At 42.3% G+C, this 7,235-nt stretch overlaps 1 protein-coding gene across 8 annotated transcripts in view; it reads left to right on the top strand.

The window, feature by feature from the left end:
- Window positions 1-7,235, top strand: part of FRYL (FRY like transcription coactivator) — a 260,014-nt gene that overhangs the window by 670 nt on the left and 252,109 nt on the right. The gene's annotated exons all lie outside the window — the stretch shown is intronic.

The raw sequence follows: 7,235 nt of genomic DNA, 5'->3' as shown, positions 1-7,235 counted from the left end.
TCTGCGCGCCGCGCTCTGCTCGCGCGCCCGCCTGTCCACGGACTCGCGGAGCCGCCCCGCGAGCAGGAAGGCGGCTGCAGAGGGGTGGCAGAGATGGGCGGCCGAGGCCTCGCCGCCCCGCCTGGGAAAGGCGGGCTGGGGATCAAACTTAGCGCGGGGCTGGCAATTCCAGGCGGGAAGGGATGGTTGGGGACCTGCGGAGCGCGCCAGCCGGGCCCGGCATTGTCCGCCTCTGCCTGCGCGCTGGTCTCCCCGCCCACTGCTCGCGGTCGCGGGGAGGGGAGCAGGCGCTGTGCCCGCGCCGGCCGCGCACCCCGGACCCGGAGCCTTCCGGATTTGGGGTCAGCCCCACGCCCGGCGCAGCGGCTGCTGAGGCCGGCTCGGCCTCCGGAGTGTCTCTGCCGCTCTCAGTCTCGGCACCGGAGCCGGCGGCCGGGGCTGCGAGCTCCTCCCTGCAACTTTTCTTGGCCGTTCGATGAAGTTGCTTCCGGGCGGCAGGTTCTTTGGGCAGAGCCTCGCTTCCTGCGTTCTGGAGAGGCTCATTTCTAGGGCGAGGTGGTTTTGATTGTTGTCAGTCTTTCTCACCACCCCACTTTCGTTCCTCGCCACCTACGATCTCATTTCTTGGGGAGTTGCAATTGTATGGGAGCATAAAACCTCTCTCAGGCCAAGCTGTGAAAAGTAAAGACGGGGTTGTGTGGTGAGGGGAAGAGCTCTAGGTAGGGCTGAATTTGCTTTCACCTTTGAACTGTGTAAAATACTACCTCCCGGACTCACTGGCTCAGGCTCTTTAGGAAGGCAAGGGGAAAAACAAACAAACAAACAAACAAACAAAAAAACCCCACAGCAAAACAGGTTACCGAGATCTAGAGGAGGGGAATAAAATGGTTTTATAAAATGCTACTTTGCTTAGCAGATACTTTTTGTAAAATTGATTTCTACTTCTGAATTTATGGTCATCATGATTAGTAACAGCAACTTTTACTAATGATAAAAGAAGTATAAGGGATCTTTCATCCTGGGCATTATCATTATACGATACTTGTCAATACTGGCTAAAGAAATCACAGGAACGGTACAGCCCTCGTTCGAGGCTTACTTAGAGGAGAATGTTTTCATAAGTACTCGTTTTGACAGTTTCCTCTTCTGCAAATACTTTCTAGAGTACTTGGATGTGCAAGTTACAACCCTACAAACAATGTTGCAGTGGGTGTGTCAGTCTGTGGTCTTGTTTTGCTACTTGTTATCAAACATGAGCTTGTTACCCAGCTCATTTTTCTAAATCATTTTGTGAAATTACTTGTTTAAGGAATGAACACTTGGCCCAGTTTTTTTTTCCTCTTTTCTTTTTTTCATTTTCTCTTTTTCTTTCTTAGCAGTACTAACTTTTATTTTTTTGTAGGACAGAGTCTCACTTTATCGCTCTCAGTAGAGTGCTGTGGCCTCACAACTCACAGCAACTTCCAACTCTTGGGCTTAAGCGATGCTCTTGCCTGGGCCTCCCAAGTAGCTGGGACTACAGGCGCCCGCCACAACGCCCGGCTATGTTTGGGTTGTAGTTGTCATTGCTGTTTGGCAGGCCGGGGCTGGATTCGCACTGACCAGCTCTGGTGTACCGCGGAGCTACTGGCGCTGAGCCAGCAATACTTTTTAAGGTGTTCATTGAACTCAGGATCTAGGAACTTCTGTAGGGAACACTGTATCAATAAGTTCCTGGGCTCGGCAGTAACAACAGAGAAACTTTTTTGGAAAACTGAAAGTCAAGTACAGATAATAACATTTGAAAGAAAATTCTATCCTTAAGATTTTAGGAAATGTAGTCAGAAACATCTTTAGTAGTAATCTTGATGGTATCTGATGTTACACCTGGTATTCTTCCTTTTGTTTCTTTTTTTCTTTATTTTTTGATCCATGATAAGGATGTCAGGTAAACCTCTAGGCGTAATCTTTCTTTGCATCTTGTACTAGGAAATAGACTGTTAAAACAAATTTCCAAATTTCTGTCTTCGTTATCAGATTTTAGAAATAATAAATAAGCTTATTTGAGAAAGCACGTGTAAAAGTATACATAAATAATTACCTTTGAAATATCTAGGCTTTATGTCCTAGAAAACATTTTTTTTCTCATGTTCTCCACATTAAAAAAATTTTTTTTTATTAAATCCTATTAATCATGGGGTACAATGTGCTGGTTTTACATACGCTTTGAAATACTTTCATCAAACTGGTTAACATAGTCTTCACTGCATTTTCTTAGTTATTGTGTTAAGATATTTATATTTTACCCTTAGGAGATTTAACATGTACCCTTGTAACATGCACCGCAGGTGTGGTCCCACCAGTTACCCTCCCTGTTTTCCACGTTGTTTTAAGCACATTATTTTTTATGTGTGCATTTTTTGATTTGTGAACTGTCCCTTGAGATACTTGGGAGCTGAGACTGTCTTGCATTTCCGTGCAAATTGTGCTACCTAATACCTTTCCAGTGCTCAATAAATGTCTTGTGTTAGGTCTTTGTGAGAGAAAAAGGTAATGTTTTCTAAAGGTTGCTTGAATTTCTTTCTTTCTTTCTTTCTTTTTTTTTTCTTTTCTTTTTTAGGACAAGAGTCGTATTCTGTTGCCCCAGGCTAGAGTTCAGTGGTATCATCATAGCTCATTACAGCCTCAAATTCCTGGGCTCAAGCGATCCTGCTGCCTCAGCCTCCTGAGTAGCTGGGACTACAGGTGCACACTGAGCTCATTTTTCTTTTTTCTGTAGAGATGGGCCTTACTCTGATGCCCAGGTTGGTCTCAAACGCCTCGTCTCAAGTGATCCTCCTTCCTAGGCCTCCCCAAATGCTGCGATTCCAGTGGTGAGGCACTGGACTGCATGAGTTACTTAAAAAAAAAAAAAAAGATTTTTGTTTTTAAAAATAAACATCTTTCTGAGTAAGTTACACCAAAGAACACCAGTTGGCTCATTGCTGGGGGAAGGGATATTAATGCAGATGCTCTTTGTTTTCTATGTAAAATTACAGTTTAATTGTTTGTAATATCTCTTCCGCAGACATCTTTTGTGATGGTGATCACTTAATGTCACAGTTATTAGAACTAGATTTAATCTGTCAACATCTTTTGAGTTCATACTTATTTTAAAAGTATTATGGAGATAAAGTAGAAACTAGTGATGGGTATTTATGAAAGATAAAGTAGAAAGGGATGACAGTCTTGCTCTGAAATATATATAGTTTAATGGGAACATGCAAAATTACCATTTGTAGGAAAAAGACAGTGGTTATCCCAGTGCTGTAACAGGAACCAAGTGGCAGGGACACAGGGTTTATATCAAAACGGTGAAGGAACTTTGGAGGTGGGGAAAACCTAAGTGGGGCGGGAAAGGCTTTATGACTTTTTTAAAAGTAATTTTTTAATAAAGTAGTTTTGGTGGTAGACAGGGTGTATGGTCTCTACTTGCACTATTTTTATGTATAAAGTATCTTGGAGGGACAGAGTTGTGCTCTGAATTTCAACTCTTGTTACCTAGGAAGTGGGATCATGCCTCTGGCCAGCTCAGATGTCACCTTGCCTGCAAGCTCTTCCTCTGGTCTCCTAATCAGAAGTGATAGTTCTTTTCTTTTGCTCCCAGTAAATCCTCTTAGTACAAGCTAAGTCTGTAAGTCTGACTTACAGATTTCCTTCATTAGATGGTTGAGTCTGGTTGGAAAAAACCATTAACAGAAGTTAGAGCCATTTCACGTTTACTGCTGTTGCCTAAAGTACTCGAGCTGCTTTATTAGTCCACCAGTTCTGTGTAAAACCGTGAACCATAACGAAGTTCAACTTTAGTTTTATTTGTAGAAAGTATGTGTTTGTGTTTAAAGGAAAAGAAAACATCATTTTCCTTATCACCAAAGTATCACATGCTAGTTATAAAATACTGACATGAAAGAAATGTGTAATTTAGAAATGAAAATGTCTTACATTGCCCCATCTATCATGTCTATTATTAATGGTTTGGGGGGCTTATGTCTTCCATTCTTTCTTTTTTTTTTTTTTTTTTAGAGAGCCTCAAGCTATCTCCTGGGTAGAGTGCCACATGGCATCACAGCTCACAGCAACCTCCAGCTCTTGGGCTCAAGCGAGTCTCCTGCCTCAGCCTCCCAAGTAGCTGGGACTACAGGCGCCAGCCACAACACCCGGCCATTTTTTGGTTGCAGCCATCATTGTTGTTTGGCGGGCCCGGGCTGGGGATTCGAACCCACCACCTTAGGTGTATATGGCTGGTTCCTTAGCCGCTTGGGCCACAGGCGCCGAGCCTTGTCTTCCATTCTTTATGTTTTTCTTCTTTTACTTTTTTTTTTTCTTTGAGACAGAGTCTCACTATGTTGGCCTTAGTAGAGTGCAGTGGTGTCACAGCTCACAGCAACCTCAGACACTTGGGCTTAAGTGATTCTCTTGCCTCAGGCTCCTGAGTAGCTGGGACTACAGGCACTGGCCACAACAATGCCCAGCTATTTTTTGGTTGCAGTTGTTGTTTAGCCGACCGGGCCAGATTCAGTCCCACCTGCCTTAGTGTTTGTACCCACTGAGCTACGGGCACCACCCTTCTTTTACCTTTAGATAGGACTGTCTTCAACCATCTTACCTGAAAATTAAAATTTATTTAAATTTAATAAAGTAAAGGTAATGATTTTTATATACCTAAAACCATACTTAAAAAAATGAATTTCTCCACTCAGTAATTCTGGTTCTTTTTTTCTCAGGGTACAAAGCTGCCACTGGTAGGTTTGTGTTCACAATGTAAACTTCATAATCTTTATAAAAGTTAATCAAAACCAGGCGGTACCTGTGGCTCAAGAAGTAGGGCACTGGCCCCATATGCCAGAGGTGGTGGGTTCAAACCCAGCCCTGGCCAAAAACTGCAAAAAAAAAAAAAAAAAGTTGATCAAAACCTATGTGCTAAACTGTTTATGCCTTTAACCCAAAATATTTTTGGAGTACACACTTTAAGTGTAATTTCTTCTCATTTCTTGGTCTTTCTCTAGAGAGAATATTCATGGTTGAGTCACTGACAGATTTTACTCCACCGTCAGGTTGCATATTTAAAAAGGGGGCTACAGTTTAGGCTGGTGAAGTAAGTGAGAAGAGTCTCTTGTTCTAGGTGTTTCTTTAAGCTAGCCCAGAGGCGGGAAAGAGTTTCCAAAGATTCCTTCACAGAAAGCCCAACTGTAAGCAGCCAGGTGGCCTAATCAGTGGGAAAAATCTCTACTCATTCAGCAAGTGTTTGAGACCTGCACCTATAGAGTGTAGCTGGGAGGCATTGAGGATGAGGTTGAGTCTGTCTGTGTTGCAAGGTAAGTAGACAGTGTGGAGGGGAACGTGTGGTTAGAGGTAGCTGAAATGAAGCGTGCAGTCACTCACGTGTGTGCTGTTCTGCCTCTTCCAAAGTGAAATGAACCTGGTCTTCTACAGGAGATGGGTTACGGTCATGGACCTGTGGAATTCTAGGACTTCTAGAATTGTTTTTTGGGATTGCAAACACTGCTATTCCTGTGGGGCAGAATTCTGCAGACACAGATGTGTCTTTTCTTCTACTTTATGGGAATCATCCATTTTAAAGACCATTATAAGACTACATCTGTATCCAAGCAAATAATTCACAGTTTGCTGATGTAGTAGTAATATATTCTTTTAAGCTAAAAATGCTATAATAAATAGATGGCTTTATCAGGATTTGTGTTTTTTTGTTATGCAAATAATTATTTTGAATGTATTAAAATTCCTTGTGAAGTGTTTTTAACATTTGCAAAATGGACCCTACGAGCGCTCCTCCTCCCCATTTAGTCTTTGTATTTGTGGGGAAAGAATCAGCTTATAAAAACAAGTTTATGGTGGTTTAACACCTGTAATCCTAGCACTTTGGGAGGCTGAGGCCGGAGAATTGCTTGACCCCAGAAGTTTGAGACCAGCTTGAACATTAGCAAAAACTCATCTCTACCAAAACAAAACAACAACAACAACAGCAACAAAACCCCCAGAAAAACAGCCCGGCATGGTGGTACATATATGTAGTCCCAGCTACTCAGGAGGCTGAGGCAGGATGATCTGAGCCCAGGAGTTTGAGGTTGCAGTGAGCTATGATTGTGCCACTGCACTGTAGCATGTGTAATAGAGCAAGACCTTGCATCTAAATAAATAAGTAAGTAAATAAATAAATAAATAAAAGGATCACTTAACTTAGTACTTTCTGTCAGGGATGGGGTCAAGCAGACCAGGACAGTATCTATAATGACTATAATGCAGCAATTTTACTTTGTCAAGGTTTGTGAAGAGTTAACATTTCTATTCACATGCCATACAGTTTCCCTATCTAAAATGTACAATTCAGTGGTTTTAGTGTTTTCCATCACCACCATCAGTTTTAGAACTCTTTCATCACCCTATCTATCACCACTCCACCTCAGCCCTAGGCAACCATCGATAAACATTATACATTTACCCATTCTGGACCTCTCCTATAAACGGAAAATAACATTTTAATAAATGTGCATTCCTGTGTAACTTGGTCCTTCTCGATGTGTATAAATCCTGTGAGTAGATCCAAGTAGGCCCTTTCAAGGTGTGTTGTAGCTCCAAGGTTAGAAAGGTTTTCTTAGAGGAAGTTTATCTAGGGCCTTATTCTACCAAAGCCTGGAGAATAATGGGAAAAGAGATTACCCCCCCCCCACCCCACCTTGTGAAAATCATTAGACTCTTTTTTGGTAATACTTTTTTATATTCATTTAATCACTAGGTAACTTTCAAATACTTTATGTTCCTAGTTCTATTTTCTGGACTTAAATAAGGGACAGTACTTTAAAACTTAGTTGTGTTCTAATCACTGCTCAATGCAATGTGATGCTGTCCATTCTTAGTTCCAAATGTTCTATTTATTGGATCAGAATAGGGCTTCATAGGTCATTCCTGGTGAACTGGGGTTGCTTCTGAGCACAGATATTTTCTATTTTCTTTTTTATTTTTGAGACCAAGTCTCACTTTGTTGCCCTCACTAGAGTGTGGTGGTATCATAGTTCACAGCAACCTCAAACTCTTGGGCTTAAGTGATTCTCTTGCCTCAGCTTCCCAACTAACTGGGACTACAGGTGGCTGCCACAACACCCAGCTATTTTTTAGAGACGAGGTCTCGCTCTGGCTCAGGCCGGGAGCACATATATTTTCATCAGCTCTACTGGTCCCTATTTTCCATCTTTTTTTTT

Source organism: Otolemur garnettii, unplaced genomic scaffold (genome assembly GCF_000181295.1).
Source record: "Otolemur garnettii isolate 467f Iridium unplaced genomic scaffold, OtoGar3 scaffold00083, whole genome shotgun sequence".
In the NCBI taxonomy this organism is placed as follows: domain Eukaryota; kingdom Metazoa; phylum Chordata; class Mammalia; order Primates; family Galagidae; genus Otolemur; species Otolemur garnettii.
Note: the sequence above shows the minus strand (reverse complement) of the source record. Positions and strands in the feature narration are given on the sequence as shown.